The sequence below is a fragment of the Porites lutea genome, chromosome 4 (assembly GCF_958299795.1).
Source record: "Porites lutea chromosome 4, jaPorLute2.1, whole genome shotgun sequence".
NCBI lineage: Eukaryota > Metazoa > Cnidaria > Anthozoa > Scleractinia > Poritidae > Porites > Porites lutea.
The window spans coordinates 6,557,026-6,575,780 of NC_133204.1; the positions used below are offsets into that span (position 1 = coordinate 6,557,026).

The window sequence follows — 18,755 nt, forward strand, 5'->3', positions numbered from 1 at the left end:
TGACAACCTTATTGCAATTAGGTGTATGTATGTCGGTAAACAAATCTTAAGACGATGCATAAGTTTTACGTTTGAATTCCTTTGTGGAAATTTTGACCACTGAGGCTAGATTGAAGCGTGACCAAAAGCGTGACCAAGCTAAAAGCAAAGTCTTAAAATTTTATTTTTAAAGTTTTTGTCATAATTCAAACACAGGAAACTTCAAGACTGTAGCAACTCCCTTGGTTGCCCCTAAACTGGTTAACTTTACGCCAAGGCAAACGTCAGGTGCTCTTCTGGGACTCCTTTGCCCTCCCTTAGGGTTGATTTCCGGCACTCGTCGCTTAATTTTTCCGTGCGAACGCACGTAAAATTTACGGGCGTAAATGAAATAGAGACAATGTACGAAAGGCCACTCGTAAACGTGAAAGTTGAGCGACGTTCAACTTTTGCGTTTACGAGTGACTTTCCATACATTGTCTCTCCTTTTATTTACGCGAGTAAAATTTACGTGCGTACGCACGTAAAAGTTACGCGACAGTGGAAATCCACCTTTACAGACTCTTCCCTTTTCCTTCCCGAGACTCTGTAAGGGCGGGCGGAAGGACGGACGTACGCTGACTCCATAGGAAAATATATTGTTGTATCCGATAGGTTCCGTTTTTTTTAAAGCAAGGTAAGCTCCTCTATTGTAGCCCTGATCCAGTAGCTTATATGCAGGGAACCCGAACGCTGTATTAACTAAATCATAAGCCGTTGTTATTTACTCATTAGCAGTACTTATTTAATCATAAGCAGTTGTTAGGAGTGTTATTTACCTGCATTCCTGAGGCTATGTTCACACTTCACCGGATAGCTTTTGCGCCGTCACGAAAATCATACCATCCGGATAGAGTTTCTATTCACACATAAGAACGGTGATTTTGGCGCGATTTCTGTAACAGAGCGACGCTGCTTTGGGTCGATTTCTTAAGTGGAGAGTCACATGCACATCAGACAGATGTTCATTGTATACAGCTTGTTCCGGCTTTTCGTGTTAGCCTGTTCCAGGCTCCGAGATGGTGGTGGAAAGTCGTTCAGTAATAAGAAATGCGAAAAACGCGCAGGGGCTGGGGAGAGACAGGGCTGCCACGCCCCCTTTCCCAAGTCGTGCGCGTCTTATTTTCGCTTTGCTCGTTTTAATACGTCCCCACTATACTATCTGAGAGCCTGGCACAGGCTATTTCGTGTCGGCACGAAAAGCTTGATTGATTGATTGATTCACTTTTATTTGAATACGGTAATTTCATAAGTTACATAACTTCTTTACATGAAAGCCGTATAGTGTACAACTACACTAAAAATATGTACAAATAATAAAATATAGTAAAATGTAGTCAACAGTTTGCCTGCCTACTAGCCAGTTTTCTTTTAAAGATAGCTTTAGATTCGGACGCTTTTATGTCATTTGGTAATGAATTCCACAATGTACACTCTCAGTTGGACAATTCCATACAAATCAGTGTAAATCTGTCACCCCAAACCTCGAGCCTTGGTGCCTTTTTTAGTACAATGTGAGAAATGTCTGGCAGCCGTCCTGTCAACTCTATCCAATCAGCTTCTGATCCAATTAAATACTGATAAAATCCCTTTCTTGTTTTGGGAGTCGTTACCAATATATATTTTTGTTCAGGGAAATATGGCTCCCGTCTAAACGTGTGGGACTGGAAAACAAAAACATTAGAGCAGACGTTGGACTTGGGAGCAGGAACCATTCCCCTGGAGATCAGGTTCCTGCATGACCCCGATGAGGCGCAAGACTTTGTGGGATGTTCACTGGGCAGCACAATTGTGAGTTTCTTCAAAAACGAGGTTGGTGAGCGGGGTAAAGGATGAGAACTTGAATCAATATTTCTGAGAAATAATAATCCTATGCTTTTCGCTTAGTAAGCGCGCCCAGGGCCCAATAATCGAGAGCATCAGGGAGGTAAGTTCCTTACCACCCACCTCCAAGTGGAAGAATGCCGTTATTTGGTGGGGGGGGGGGGGGGGGGGGGGGTTGGGAACGGACGGAGAGTGCAGTGCTGTAAGGGCACCGTTTTATTAAGCTTTTTTTACGTCACCTTAAAAGTTTTTAGATTTTTTTCATATGTCTAGGAAATATTATCAGTGCCCCTACTTTTGAAGAAAACTGAGATTGCATCAAAAACAACTTTAACCAAAGTGGCTTACGACTACAATTTTATCAGAAGGGCTAGGACAGTGGTACGACGGGGATAAAGGAGCGATCCTACGCACGTTTCACGGACATTAAAAGTAGAGTTGACGCATCACGGTGATTAAAATTCCATGTTGACGTTTTAAGGAAAATTTTCGAACAAAAAGGACAGCACTTGAGGAAAATTGAGAACTCTTAATACCGTATCAGGCAAAAGCGTTTTCAACCCCTCTTTAATTCACTTGCTTATTCAGCTCTTCATGTTTTTTTTAAGGAGAAAACTTGGAGTGCAGAAACGGTGATAGACGTCCCAAGCAAAAAAGTAGAAGGCTGGGTGTTGCCTGAAATGCCAAGTAAGACTGAAACAAAAACTTTCAAACCTGAATCTAATTAAAACAGGGGCACCCAACGTCAATTTTCGGAAAATATCTGTTCGGAAGACGATTTGAGGTCTAGAATTTTCGGAACATTTGTTGTAAAATTTCTTGCTTGCCTGCCTCTCCTAGGATTTTCAAACATCTAAAAAATGGTATAGTTGCCCATTTTAAACGGATTTTTACCCTAAAAAGGTCACCTAGAATTTTAGGGAGCCTTTCTTTTGGCTGAAATTTTCGAAAAGGTAAGTTTTGATCCCTATAATTTTCGGATCACTAAACTTTCAGCTAGGAAATCCTAACAGATGAACAATTCTTAGAGGATAAAAATATGCCTATATCTACCGTTTAAATACTAAGATAGGTTCAACAATGCTATGTTTAAGTGGTTTTGAACTATATTCTCTCTCGCTGGGTGCCCCCGATTAAAACAGTGAAAGAGGATGGTCTCTGCTCTTGTTACGCTATCATGTTGCTATATTTTCTAAAAGCTCAGTAGCTGGGCACAGAACCGTATATAAAAACAGTAACAGAATGTAATATACAGCACCTCATATCTTTCTATGCATGAAAATTACCCTATTTTAGTTATTGTGCTCTCTTAATAATGAAACGTAATTAAAATAGTTCATTACTAAGAGTCATTCTTACGAACGCCTTCTTTAACATTTAAACAGATCTTGTAAAAGTGTTATAACAACAGTCCTTACAAAAGCCTTGTCATGCTGTATATTATATTCTGTTACTGTTTTTATATAAGGTTCTGTGCCCAGCTACTGAGAATGCACCTCCTTAAAAAAGGCTTGCGTAAGATAGTTACAGAAGGCTTGCGTAAGATACTTACAGAGGGCTTGTGTAGGACACTTACAGAAGGCTTGGATTACCTTCCATTGGGCGATATTTCCCTTTCAAACCATGAAATACAACTTTCGTCCCCGATAACTAAACGTACGAAATGACTGTAATATAGATATGCGCAAACTTTGTTTCTCTTTAAAAGAAAGCTCAAAACATTTTTATTTAATCAATTTTAATTTAGTTTGTATATTTCTTATATTTTACTTCTTACATTTGTAAAGCGCGCTGAGATTATGTAGCTGCGCTCTAGAAGAATTTCACTATTATTATTATTATTATAACTATAATGATTATAATTTTAAGGGTTTAGCAATCAACATTGAGGTAAGTTCTTGATATTCATTTTGGGAAAGCTCATTCAGGGCTACGGCTTTACCTCCGAAGGCTGCTGCGTTAGTTGTCCCGTGTCCCATTTGTTTTCTACCCAGGCATAGAAAAGAACAAAATAAACGAGTTAATAAGTGAGGGCAGAAGCAAAATGTTTCTAGTGCCAATAGGCTGGCGTGGCAGAGGGTTATTTGTTTTGGACTTAGCAGTTGGAGGATGGAAGAGGGGAGGTTTCCTAGATTTTTTCCAAAATAACATTAGGGTGGAACTTCTTCTCTTAAGCATATTTTTATTTATCTTCCTAGCCATCTGGCAAAATTTGGTGCCAGGTGGTTGCTATGGTTACGAGATATGACGTCACACTAAAACGCGGTCAAGCCATTTACGTTGTTTTGTTTGTTAGTTTTTTTTCCTCCCCTTTGAGCAGAAAACCTATTAACTAGCCCCGAGAGTAGCAAAATATACAATTACAACATAAACTAAACCCCTGGTATGAAAAATGCTTAATCATCCGAAATTATTATTTTTAGTCGGAATAGTCTCTTAAGTCCAAGATGGCGCACATTTTGTATGACGTTTCGTTACCTCTTATTATAAGCGTGCAAACCATCGTGAATAGTGTTTAAGTATCCAGCTGTTTTTTCTAGGAAAATGCTCTGATTGGCTCCCTGACTAAAGGCATTGTAATGATCATCTCTGATTGGCTGTTATTGAGGGTAGCCAGGGATAATTTATGCGAAATTAGCTTCAGCGACATGTTTAGCGAAGCCGTCATAAAAGCTTCCCTTTTCAGTCTGCAATAAAGTAAACATAAGTCGTCTGCGAGCATGCTACTTACCGATTGCATGGAATTTTGGGTGGCATTTCTTGTCATCATAGACGGCAAATTTGTCTGTCATAAAAAAAAAGTAGTTTTAGTAAAGGAAAAAAAAATTGGCACGTGCATCACACTTTTTAGTACATTTCTTTGCTTTTTTTGTACGACTTCGACGTAAAATTGCCTAATAGGAAGGCGCAAACATGCGACGACGAAATTTTATCTCTCTTTTTGAAACTGGATTTGTCCCTGCGAATTCAACTCTAGGAGGGTTCGCCTATATTTTACAAAGTAAGTGAGTAGGAATAATCGCGATAAAGACCGAGAGAGCGCAAATTGACTTTTTTTAGCGAGGTTTTTGCTACTATCGCGTCCTTGCATCTTAGGGTCCGTAATATTAGCCACGGTCAGGAGTCCATCAACTGATCCCTAGGCTGTCCGCTGTGGTAGAGGTCGGTTGTCATGTTGTCTGATCGGTAGTCATCCAAGCTTTAGGAATCTCAATTCTACTGTCCCTGTTGATGTTGTCAGGATGAAGTCTTATGTGGATAGCCTTCTTAACTCTACCAGAGTACCAGTAAGGGTCTTGGTCAATAAACTCAACTTCGTCCCAGAGCGGATAATGCCTGGTCTTATTGGCGTGTTCAGAAACGGCCGAAGTTTGAGTTCGTGAAAGCCATATATCCCTATCGCGTGGATGCCTACGATCAGACAATATGACAAACCGACCTCTACCACAGCGGACCGCCGGGGGAGCAGTTTCTTCCTCTCACAATGCTGACAATGCTTTGGATTGAAATCCACCAACCACGAGCTAGGTTTGTGATACACCAATCACTAACAACCACGGTGGTACAAATAGTTCGACTCAGTAAATCGACACTATCGCCTGATGAAGACCTGCAGTGTGCGGTCGGAATGTCGCGATCAATAGGGAGCTTAGGCAAAGACGACCGCGACGGCAACTAGAACGGCAAAAAAAAAAGCAACAGGTTTATAGTAGCAAAGCAACAACTTTGCACGTGCATCACGCTTTTTTGTACATTTCTTAGCCGTCATTGCACGACTACAACGTGAAACTGCCTAATTTCACGTTTTGTCGAGGACGGGAACACATGACAACAACTTTCTTTTTCTTTTCTTGAACTTTGATACAGTCCTTTAGAATCCAACTCCAAAAACATTTGCCAACATTTGACGAATTAAACAAGATGGAATAAGCGTGAAAAGGTTTAAAGCAGCGCGAATTCACTTTTTAAGTAAGAGCCGTCGCCGTCCTTGTTGCTTAAGCTCGCTACTATCCAAGTGACAACCGTGAGACAAACGATAAAACTAAACCCTTTATACACATTATCCACGATGATTAATAGGGAGCTTAAGCAACAGCGTTTTTGAGCGACGGACGTCAACCGGAAGTGGACTTTTTGTATCACTGGGCAGTGGTTTGTTTGAAACACTCTGGTAAATCGTCTTTTTAAGAGAAAAGAAACTTAGCAATACAGATTTGTTAGCGTCAAGGCATATAAAAAGGAAGAAAGGCTCACTTCCGGTTGACGTGCGTCGCTCAAAAACGTCTTTGCTTAAGCTCCCTAATATCTTTCATGACAATATGCAATTTGTACAACAAAAGTGAAGTCTCTGAGTATTTTGTGCAATTTTGCGGAGAAACCAGCGTTGCTAAATAACTTTGTCCTCACTTAAAACCAAAAACTGTATGAGTAAAGACTCCTCATCGATATTGATATTAATCTTAAAAATATTAATCTTGAAAAAATCCTAGTACACGCCACTTGCACATCTCCCATAATGCACCTTATCTGCCCCATCCCAAATTTTGCGTAACCTTTGTTTTTCATTTCTCCTGGGTATTACAGCCGTCCCAAGAGAAATTGAAAACAATGCTTATGCAAAATGTTGGGGGGGGGGGCAACTAAGGTGCACCGTGGGAGATGTACAAGTGGCGTATGGGCCAGTAAAATTGTTGCATGAACCCTCATCTGGGACACTAGAGTCAGTCGACTGTGAAACTTCGTCCGCCATTTTGAATTTTCTTTTAAAAACCTCTGACCCAGCAGCCCGGCTACATGCATCTTGCACCAATAATCTGCCCCAGGGGGGGAGGGACTGGTTCCTTTTTCACAGGAAATTCATAAATTGTCTACTAAAAAATAGTAAAATATCGAAGCAAGGCCAATTTAAGCACTAAAACCTGCTCCGAGAATTGCTCAGAATACAAGAAGTTGCTCGAAACGAAAAAATTGGTTCGAAATACAGGAAGTTGCCAAAATGTTGCCCAGCAACTCGTGGAAAGCCCTAATTTCACCAGTTGAAGTTTATGGAAGGGAAGGCAAATATGTCTTTTTCCCGTACGTAAAGGGAACAAAAAGGGCTAACGGACGCATTATGTGGCTGCGAAAATGCACGATCAAGAAAACTTCCTGGATTAGTGATTTATTCGTATTTAAAAGGCAGTGCATTTGAAGCAGTCTAAATCAAAGCAAAAGGGTGCCTTTCCTGTGAAGATTATATCTCAAAGGGCAAGCGGTTAGACCTCAAGGCTTTTAAGCTTTGTGCCCCACATTTAGGTTAGCACATTAGTTCAAACTTACCAATACCATTATCAACCATTTAGGTGCCTGTTGCTTCGGCTGTTTATGGTTTTTTTTCATCGGTTTTCCTGCTCTTTTTTTCTTTGGTAGCACAAATCCCTGAGTTAGGTCCAAAAGATCACAGCAAACAATCAACAACAAAATAGTGATCGTCAAGAGTCGTTTGGAATCCATTGACTGTATTGTTCTTCTAGTTTACCAGGTGTTCTGTTGAGAAGAATGAATTTAAAACTCAGCTGAAAAAGAAATACAAAATTATAGGCTTTTTGAGTTTTTCACTTATATTTAACAATTATTCCAGGAGTGCGCCGGTGTTGGATATGAGGTGGGAGATAGCCAACGAGGCGCGTAGCGCCGAGTCAGCTATAATCTTCTCGCATCCAACAAGCGCGAGCGGAATAATTGTTTTATTGATAACGCCCACAAAATATCGAGAATTTTTCCCGACTTTATTTGTAAAAACAACCGATTTTCAGCTTATTTTTGATTTTGAGCAGATGCATACAGTTACCATATTTGGAGAGCATGGTATAATGGCTCATATACCATTATGGCTAAGCCAATCAGAACTCTAGAATTGCACTATCTGTGAAAAGTCCGAACCCAGTTGAAGGGGACTAGCTCCGGGTCGGCTTCACAGAAAAGACACTCGTACTCTGTTGGTTCAGCAAACTTTGTATTTCTTCTAAAGCTTCAGTGTTGTTACAAGTCAACTTAATCTCACGTACACTAGCTTGTACTATCTCTCTCTGACAAAAGCCTGTTGTAGCTCCTTTTATCCTGACTGGACATGACAGGTGCCAATCCTAATCATTTGAAATTTAGTCTTAAATCAGTAAAAACCCGATTGGCTGTAAGGAATATTATCATATTTTCCTTCGAGGTTATGACGCAGTCCGAAAATCAGCTTTAACTATAAAATTCACTTAAGTCCAGTTAATGTCCAGTCAAAAAAAAATAGTCAGAGAGATATTAGGATCACAAAGAATGTATTCGTATATATAACTCGCTGGTTCACACTATCGTTACTTCAAAAAGTACAACTGTTCAACTTTTGTACATTACACAAGTTGTCGTTTAAAGTCTTCTTGTAGGAATAATTAACAATACTAATTTGTCCCGCCTTTTCAATATATTAACTCAAAGTTGTTTACGAGTTTTGCAATAAAATTAATTAGCGTACAAATATAATTACACGGATTATCCAACAAAAAGGTTCACTTGACAACCAGTCTCAAACAATTGTTAAGCAACTACACTTAATGAAGTATAACTAAATGATTTGATCAGGAGATCCAGATGGACAAGGTTTCTGTCACTAAAACGCAAGGCAACTCAAATACTAAGATCTTGAAAACGTAGGAGAGTAATAAAAACAGTATGTTCCAGGTGAGACTTTGTTTTTCTGGAAAGGTTTTGTTTGGTCAAGGAAAGTCAATTAAGGCCAACGGAGCGTACCCTTTGTTTTACCAGCGCGTCCAATTAGTATGAACAAAAGACAGATTTTAACAAAAGATAAAACTTACTATTAAAGTCACTTTACGGCCGGCACGTGCGTTTTCGAAATCCCTCAACCAAAACAAACAGATATAATAAACCTTGCACACTTTTGCGTAAATAAAATAACACTCAAAATAATTCAAAATAGTGGCTGTTTTTGAGTTCTTCAACATATCCAATTATTCAGTTTTTAATAACAACGGTTATTGTTTTATGTAAATATGCGTTATTGACCAAGCTTTTTCGGTGAAGATGGCTAAAAATTGGCCAAGTTCTTTTTTGCGTTTTTATTAACCGAGACGAAGTCGTGGTCAGTAAAAACGCCAAAAGAATGAGGCCAATATACAGCCATCTTGACCGAACAATCTTGGTCAATAAGATATTTATTTTATGGCGAAAAAGAGAATTTTTCCATTGGGTCCAGCGCGGGAAATCCTGAGCAGGTAAGATGGGCATATTTCAGTGCCCTCTAGGGTCGCCAATCAGAAATTAGTGCTCGCTTCATCTTGCCCGCTTGTAGATTCAGCCATATAATCATGTACAATAAGTGCTATTTATGTTTGGAATATCACTGTGATCGTTTCCTTTGTTCCGATCACTAGATACACCTCTTTAAGGAACATTCCTCAGGAATACAAAAGCAACGAACGATCACGTACATTGACATTATTGCACGAACATCTCTGCTAATTCGATAGCTTCGATATTTTTTTCTTTCGTGCACTCATAAAGAGGATGATTAACATTGCTGCTTTTGAAATAAACACTCGTTAAAACGTATTAAGTATATAAAAAGAAAAAACAAGTACATGTTTGTGTTAACCCTGCGACATGGGCTTAGATTGGGGGCACCCGCTCCACTTAATGGGGTCCTGAGCTGCTGAGCCTATTTCCCTTTCGTAAAAGGTCGTTGCCAGGGGGGAAGGTGTCTCCAAGGAAATCTGTGGTACAGTCCGCCTGCCAGTATGACGTCACGTCTCGCGTCAGTGACTTTCAAAATGGCGAGCAAAGTGTTCATCGAAGAGACGGATAAAAATTTCGATTTTACCACGGAAATACCGTTCCGATTTCTTGGATTTCGAGATTTTAAGGTTTCTATTGTCATAGAAAACTAGATTTAAGCACTTCTTTGGAATGAAATGTCCAGTGGTGTAATGAATTTTAAAAATTCCTTTCTATCGTCGAGCAAACTGTTTACGGGCAATCATACCGATCGGTCACTCTTTAGAGGGCCAGTGCACAGCAAGATTGAGGAGTTTAGAAACAGCAATTGGAGGTTCATCAAAGGATGTATTATACTTTACATTGTGTGTATTTTCATCTCCTAGAGCTAGTGAAACCCCGTATCATTCCTCTCAAAGTTCGCTTAGCTGTAGCGTTGAAAGGGGAAGCTAAATGACAGGTATTTTTGAGAGACTGTGAGCATTGAATGTTGTTGCTTTACCGCATTTTAACTCTGTATTGGGCATACACCTGTAATTCTGTAATTAAATCCCGACAACGAATAAAAGTTTTCGTTCAATTATTAATATTTACCGTGCGTTAATCTAGGGGCAGGCGTCAAAAACACATTTAACAAAAATCTTCTTGCTTCAGAAAAAAGTTATCCGTTTCATATTTTTTTTGCCAACAGGAAAGTTCATGCCATTCCTCTTTTTTGATGCAAATATATAGGCCTGCCAATTAGCTTTCTCTATTTTAAGTCCGTATCTTACCTAATGCGTGATATTCATACTAATTCTGCACCCTCAAAAATCGTTAAATTGTTCTCGCAGACATCATCTATTCATGAATATAACACAAGATCATCCAGTAAAAATAATATGTACATCAAAAAATTTTATCTTGAAAAACTAAGACAAGCCGTCCCAATTTTTGGCGCTAAAGTATGGAATGAGAGAATGAGAGATATGTCAAAAAAAGTGTTCAAACGAAAATTAATCAGTGTGCTCTTCGAAATACTAAAGGCCAAAGATGATTACCTTGATGAAACCATGATAACATGAGAAATAAAATCGCGAAATCCTAAACGTTAGCCTCTTTCACAGGTTGCATTAAACAGATTTGTCTTTCTTGCTTTTGAATTCATTACACATACTTCTTCTTTTCTTTTTCTTTGCTTGTTACTTATTATATGTATATCTGGCACGCCTCGACTAGCGTTTTCTTGCTAACTGCGTGTTAAAAAATTGCACTTGTAATATTATGGTAATAAATGGTAGTCTTTACACTAGAGCCTAAGTAAGCTAAGAAATATTTCAAGACAAGTAAATTTTAAATTCTTCAAGTAAAATAAAGCTTCACACACAACCTATCTTTTTTACTTCAGGTTTACTTAAGCTTATTTTGCCACGCAACATAATTAAGATCGCCTTTCTCAAAGCTTAAAAAACGGAAGTGCGCTAAGTCGGTTTTAAGGATGGTTTTCAAGTCACTTGAAACTTTCTTGAATCGTTTCAACTTTCCGACTTTAATGAGATGCAAAGTAAAGTTATTTGAGATTTTACTTAGGCCTTCACACGTATTTTTTGGTTAAGTAAAACTTAGCATCTCTTAGGTCTTACTTAACAGCCTAGTGTAAAGACAACCATGTCTTGTCTTGGTACTCGCGTAGTTTACGACCTCTGAACTTGCAGTTGTATTGATGAATTCAAGAGAGAACTTAGACAGTACTTGAAACCCTGGTGCAAATTCGCCCCTTTTCCGCCAGGTTAAACACCAAAAACGATTTTAGATTTCACAGTGGTCAATTTTCAAACGGAAAAGCAATTTTATTGTACGAAAGTGTGCTATGAACTTCTTAACTATAACACTTCCCTTACGTGCGTACTTGTTTACTTTTGCCGTATTTGTAACAGTTATCATATATGTACAAAACGGCTTTAGCGTCGGTAGCTGTTCTTTAAAATGCTCTCATTTCTCATGAAGCAAATCGTTATAACTATAAAAAAGGAAAACGTTTTGACCTACCTCACATTTATTTGACAACAGACCCGAATCCTTTACTGCCTTTAGCGAAACGAGATTGCGTGAGAAAGAACTTTGAGACCCAGGTTATGCCGCGGAGACAGTAGCCTCTCACGTAGGCGTTTTTAGGGGAGGGATGAAAAACGAGCTCGCCTAAAAACGGAGACAGATACCATTCCGAAAAAGACACTCACGCGGCGCCTTCTGTAACCATAAAAGCAAAACATGTAAATAATCAAAATCCTTAGTTATGAAAACGTAAGACTAAAAAAAATATTTTCCACAAAAGACTGTGAAGTGGTGGGCCCTTATAGTCTCTTACTTTTCATAAACGCCTGCTTACACATTTTGAAATATGATTACGAATTCCTTACTTGTATCCTTAGAAAAATGACATTGAGGGGGAAAAAAGCGCTAATTCGTAGTCTGAAATGTCATCCGTCCCTCCCTCTACCCCCTAAGGGGCGGCAGCCCGTTTCGGTGTAGACAAGTCGGGGCTAGAAAACCTGCATAATTGTAGAGCACCTCTGGTGTTAAAAGCAAAGCTTTCTGTAGTTCTGGCAACCTCGAGCAAGTTTTGCATTTCTGAGCAACGTTTGGGAAAAATATAGGCTTATGTCAAGCCAGAAAAAAGTGAGCTGTTTGATAGAAAATGTCAAGTACGACTGAACCACGTCCGTATGAGTGCACCTAATGACTCTGGCAGCGGGGACTCTGAAATGGAGCAAAGGGGACCTAGTCCTAAGGATACCGTCTGCGCTTTAGCTATGAGTCTGCCATGGAGATAAACTTCGCTTATATTTTTGAGCAACTCTTTAAAGAAGATTGCAAGCCGTATCTTGCGCCCCTCGCACCTTGAAAAAAAAAAAAACCCGCGTTTTTTGAGAAAAAGAAAAAAAAAAGAAGGAAAGGCCGTTTGCACTAACTGAAAGCTATTGTTTGTTGCATTGCTATTGAAAATCTGAAAAGGAACAGTCTTACACACGTAGCCCTCGGGGCGGTACCAGGTGAATACCGTAAAATTCCGAAAATAAGCCCCGGGGCTTATATTTTTCAAAGGCCCTTTTTGAGGGACTTATCTACGGAGGGAAATTTGCGTTTCAAAATCGATTGGGCTAGCCTTATATTCGGAATAAATTTACCGTTTTTGCTTTGTTTTACTCTGTGTTTGAGGGCAATTTTCCAAGTACAAGCCCCCGGGGGGCTTATATTTGGGGGGCGATTTAACGGATATTGATTTTTGGTTCGGTTTCGTTCGATTTGCTACGCTGGGAGAAATTCACTGCCTTGCAACCGGATCGAAAGCCTGGTCTCTTTTCGGACTATTCGTAAAATGAAAAAGCTTGTTTCATAATGTCTCGAAAATATAATTCTTCTTCAGTTACAGTGAGGCCTATATCAAGCCAACCTCATAAAAAGTTAGCCTGCTAGAGCCGAAAAAACCGGATGCTCTCGATCGCCGGCTAATAAAAAGCCGACACACTGTATTAAGAGGACATAGGTTCTTCAACTTGCCATCCGATATTTTCTGTAAAACAAACCAGCATTTGAGACAATAGGTAGGTCTCGGTGGGTGTCCTCAGTTAGTACAGACCTCTCTGTAATAGAACTTTCGCACCTTACAGTCCTTACCTGCATTTCAAAATTATACTCTAAGAGAGACCATTAGCATTAAAAATTTGTTTGGAAGAACAGCAACGAGACATATCTTACCGATGCGTCTTTGAAACAAACGACACCTTTCAGCGTTTTTCGACGTGTTGCAGCTCTTCTCTGCATAAAAAAAGAAAACCCTCCAGAATTTATACTATTTCGCAACGATAGAAAAAGCCTACTTTAAAGCGAGCGACACCAGTCATAAATCTAAAAACTGGCATTTAAAATTTCCGCCTATAAATGTAATACACCCACCACAAATGCAATAAAAATCAAACATAAATGTAATAAATTACTAACCATAAATTTGATAAAATTTTAACCATAAATGTAAAAATCTGGCTCACCATAAATGTAATAGATTTTGATCATATTGTTACTATTAAATGAAGCCGGCTTATGATGGTCAAAAGGTTGCCAGATGATGTTTTAATAAATGTCAGAAAGTAAATTTTTGTTCCTTCAAGCTTCCTGTTTGTACAACCAATCCGCTTTTCATGTGTTACTAATTACTTAATCTCGCGATTTTGTTCAGACAGTGTCATTTTCAACTCAGTGAGCATTATATTTCGTGATCCAAGCGTTCTCAACTTCAAAAGCTTTCAAAAAATCTGAAATTTCCAAAAAAAGTTTTAGATAATCACGAACAAGCAAAAAGTGTATTTAAAATTAACTTTAAAGGCAAACTGGAACAAGCAAAACCCATAATTTATTTGAAAGTTAATTTTTAACTAATGTATTACACACTGTGCCCCAGTAGTCCGGCGGCTTAGCTAGCGAATTATGCGATTTTTGATACGAGCACCAAACTTTGTAGGAATATTTTACATTCACAGGCTGGTCATTCCTGATATAGTGGTCATAGTGCCGCGTTAAATTTTCTAATTCCAGCTAGTTAGCAGTTTGAAATGAAATTTTAAGACCCGAGACCGCCGCGAGATACTTTTTTTTGCTCTTTTTTAGACTTAATGCTTGTTTTACCAAAAAATAAAGGTTCAATAATACAGATGTTTAAATTGGGATGCGAATTGCTATTTTCCTCTCTTCATTATATAAATGTGTAGGAAAGTACTTAGCTGACCCCCACAGTCACGTGATATTATTGCACGATAAGCGAGAAGCTGTACGTCACGAGGCGGGAAGGATTACTGCTAAACGAGACTTTTGTGTCTTCCTTTCTGTTCTCCGAAAGAGCCTCGCCTTTAAAAAATGCAGGTCGTAATTTGGAATTTATCTGCACATGCTTTTTCTTTTTTTTTTTTTGCTTCGGATGGTAAGAGTTTGCATTATCTTAACTGATGTGCATGCGACTCGGAGCAGCTAGAAAAGAAACTATTTTAGTTATAGAAGAGAGAAAACTGTCGGTTTAAAAAAAGAAGTAAGAAATGGGTTAATTTGAAAACGCAGGAAACAGGTCACTGCCTCAAGCTACTGACTGGTTAAAATGTGTTATTTGCCAGAGGGAAACAACTGCAAACCTCAGTGTCCTGTTAGCTGGGAACGGCATCACTCTGGTGCTGATACATTACTTTTGAAAAAGACTTGACGTCATTTTATGAGGCGGGAAATTAAATTTAGCAGTTGACTGTCTTTCGGAATTGCTTGCCGGGCGTTAGGAAGTCGTTTGATATGTGCATAGATCTTGCGCAACGCGTTCAACAGGATGAAACTGGACCGGATGATGAAAAGAAAAATGCCTGTAGCAATAGTCCAACACAGCAAAAGGACACGTTCAAGTATGTTTAATTTCTAGTGTTCGCGCAGCGAATAAGCAAAAAATAAAGTACACTAATGTATATAAAATTTGTTCGCAAATCTATTTGGTTATACATGATAAAAATTTTCGGTGTCTAGAAAGCGGAACGCACAGGTAATTGCAAGGCTTAAAGGTGTAGAGACTGACAGCCGGAAAAAGTTTTTGTTAATCATACAAAATGGTTCTTGAAATCGTTTAAGAACCTCTTAGACATCACTTGGCCCCATAAATAACGAAACGAACTCGCTTTCAGACGAGTTTCTATACTTAGTACATTTATGGTTAAAATTTTTGATTACATTTATGGTTGGTACTCTGTTACATTTATGGTTGGTTTTTATTACATTTATGGTGGGTGTTACATTTATCATTGACTTTTATTACATTTATCGGTGTTACAGTTGATGGCCACAAAAGTACGTAAATCTTCTTCCGTGCGCAAATATGATAAAGGACACCACGCTGGTGCCGTCCCTGAAAAAATGCAAGTTAGAACAAATTGACAATTTGACTGCCTCGTTAATGAAAAGCTTTGCATCAATAATTAAGACTGCCTTTCAACGTTTATAATGGCTTCATAATGTCGCAGAAACGTCGGAATATTATCTCGTTACTCCCATGGCTTTTTACATGTTTGACCTTTTGTTGATTATCAAAATTCTGTATGCCAGGATTTTGATATAGTTCCGAATGTACAAGCTTTGCCTGCTGATTTGTCAGGCTTAAAGATTAAACCATTAATTTTTTATTGAAACTGAACAAGAACATTTTGTATGTCGTTAGGATAAAAGCAAAATCTTAAGGGCAACAAAACCCCCATGTTTGGTCGCCTCTCCACGACTAATAATCCACCAAAGCTTCCCAGTAAAAGCCCCACTTCGACCACTTTTTGGGTTGACGCGGGTTTTAACTGAGTTTTTCAGTAACAACTTATCACAACACTTGTCTTAACTTAGAAATCGCATGCAATAAATTCTGTTCCAATAAGTTGATGTATCGGGTCCTCTACTCTGCAAAGGTCCCTTAAGGCTGGTTTTCACTAGCGACGGAGTCGGAGTCGTAATCAGAAGTGTAGAGCTTATGATCTAGTGAAAATAGCGTTCCGATTCCGCTTACGACTCCGTCGCTTACGTTTCGCTTATGATCTAGTGAAACCCAGATTGTCGGAGTCGGAAGCAGAAGCGGAAGAACTAAGCCGATGACAAAGCGTGGGAACGTGCTTCCGACTCCGACAATCTGGTTTTCACTACATTATAAGCGGAACGAAAGCGAAGGAGTCGTAAGCGGAGTCGCAAGAAAATGGAAACGTTCTGATTCTTCCGACTCCGACTCGCTAGTCTTGTCTTGTCTTGTATTAATTATTTTTACTTTTTATTACCTAGCTTTTTTTTACAAATTCATAATTCAGATTTATGTATTTTTTTTCCTTTTAAATTCCTTATTTTAATCTTATATCAGGCGAAGAGCCATACCATGGATGTACTGATATTAAACCGTTATTATTATTATTATTATTATTACTATTGTTACTTAGGCTAAGGGTTAGACTTAAAGTTCGATTCTCATAATTCTGTATCTTAGCTTTTTATCGTTTTTAGTGTTTTAAAGTTTTTGCTAGCCGCAATAAATTTTCTCTGTATGAGAAAGACCTTTATAATATTCTGTTTTTGTTACGTGGTCCAGTACAACATTATGTTCCGTATTTCTTAGCATAGACTTATAAGGGTTGTTCTCACAGACATTCGAGAAAAGATCGCTTAAGTAACTAGGTACATTTCCTTTCACTGTATCATACATTAATAGACTTAAGTGCCTTTGACGCCTTGAGGCAAGCTCTTCCCAGTTTAGTTGTTTTCGTATTTGTGCTGAACGAACGTCATAACCTTGAAACGTTATTATGCGTGCAGCACGATTTTGTAATTTCTTGATCCTAGTGGCAAGTGCATAATCTAAATTGTCCCAAACAATTGCCTGCCTGTTGCCTTAGTCTAGTTCCCGGCTTAGTTTGAGGTTATGCATCACATTTATTAAACGTTTATCAAATATGAAAGAAAGAACTGACTATGTACAGAACAACTTACCCTTGCTGTCGACTATGTCTCTATTAATGTGTTTTTCCGTTTTCGGATATTGCGTCGTTTGTCATAGATTGAAAGCAAGAGAGCGAGAACGGTTCGTTCTAAAATCTGCTCTGCCTGTTAAGGTCTGTTTGATTATAGCCCGAGCGGACAGTAGGAAACGAAAACTCACCTTTTTAAACCGAATCTCAGTACATGATAGTGAGAATGCAAGGATGAAATTGTGTGAATATGAAAGAGCTTCTGCACACTAGATATATACGATATTCATAATTGATAACATGTAGCCTTTTTCTAGGTAACGAAACTTATGTAAACTTATGTAAATGATCAACACGCAAAATGGAAACAGCTAGATGGCCTACTCTGGGCAAGAAACCATGGCCCTAGCCCTAAGAAGCATTCTTACGGGAGGTACGGGATACCGAAGTTTGCTCCAGAGCCAATTTGGGTTACTTTGTCCGCATTGTCTACAGAAGCGGAATAGTAATCACGACCCTACATTGACAGAATAACACTAATTTTAATTTAATTATTACTATTCCTTTTTGGCAGCTTTCCATTCTGCTAATCTTCAAAATTTAGCCAGATCTTGGCAAAGAAAGCAGTTCATTTATTTATGCACTGAACTATAATTCACTCTAGTTGTGTATATATGGTTGTGTTTTTTGTAGTGTAGGTTTTAAAAATGACGGCAAAAAATATATAGATCAATGCAATTTTACAATCATCGCAATGATGAGAGATGGTGCTATAATCATGATGAGATGCTGTGGTTTTTGCCCCCGCAGGGAATTTGCCCAGAAGGCACCCTAGTAGCTCGCGTGTAATAGTCCAGTTTCGAATTAAAAATTACCGCTGAATATAAACATCGACGACATATTCATACAGGGTTAGCCTCTACTTAAAGTAAAATGTTCAGAAATTCTGGCAAGTCAGTGTGTTTGAAATTTGAATATACACAATAGACAGACTAATAAACAGGTCCTTTTCTCGTTGGAATTTGTGAATATATTACTTCAAATTGAGGCTAAGGCTGTAAAAAATGCGTCTTCACTTCTTTAATTTAGCGGTCATAGCGAACTCGAAAATGGACTATTAGGGAAAGTACTTACAGTTGAAATATACATTCAGTATGCCACAAAAAATCTCGGGGGCCGCGTGGAATCGTTGGGTAATGATGTATGTATGTAAATCTTTATTTAAACACGGGAAATCATCAGTTAAGCTTAAGTTAAAAACTAAAACTAATTACAACTGCTTTACATGATTGCCGTGTGGGAATCCGATATATCAGCTACCTTCTTGATATTTCGCGTAAAATGCTCAACGGATGCAGCGTTTTTTAAGTTTTTGGGCAAGTTATTCCATAACATGGCCCCGCTGTAAGAGAAGCTTCGTTTCAAATAATTGGTGTTTGGTTTGGACAGGGTCAGCCTTCCCTCAGAGTTTCTTAAGTTGTAAGCAGAGTGACGCTGAGAGAAAAGACTTTGTAGATATTTTGGAGCAAGGTCATGTATGGTTTTATACATCATTAAGGCTTTTTGTTTCTTTCGTCGAAGAGATAGCCTCTCCCAGCTGAGGGTGGAGAGAAGGTGGTTTGAGCTCGCATCAAAGGGTGATTTATTAATAACTCT

The 18,755-nt window shown here is 38.7% G+C and overlaps 1 long non-coding RNA gene across 1 annotated transcript; it reads right to left on the bottom strand.

The window, feature by feature from the left end:
* Positions 1–3,028: 3,028 nt before the first annotated feature.
* LOC140934834 (uncharacterized) lies at positions 3,029–11,667 on the bottom strand. The gene is made up of 4 exons (XR_012165126.1): positions 11,632–11,667; positions 7,162–7,368; positions 4,574–4,627; positions 3,029–3,828 (listed from the first exon to the last, which is right to left on the bottom strand). It is a non-coding gene; the product is annotated as an uncharacterized lncRNA (long non-coding RNA).
* Positions 11,668–18,755: the final 7,088 nt, after the last annotated feature.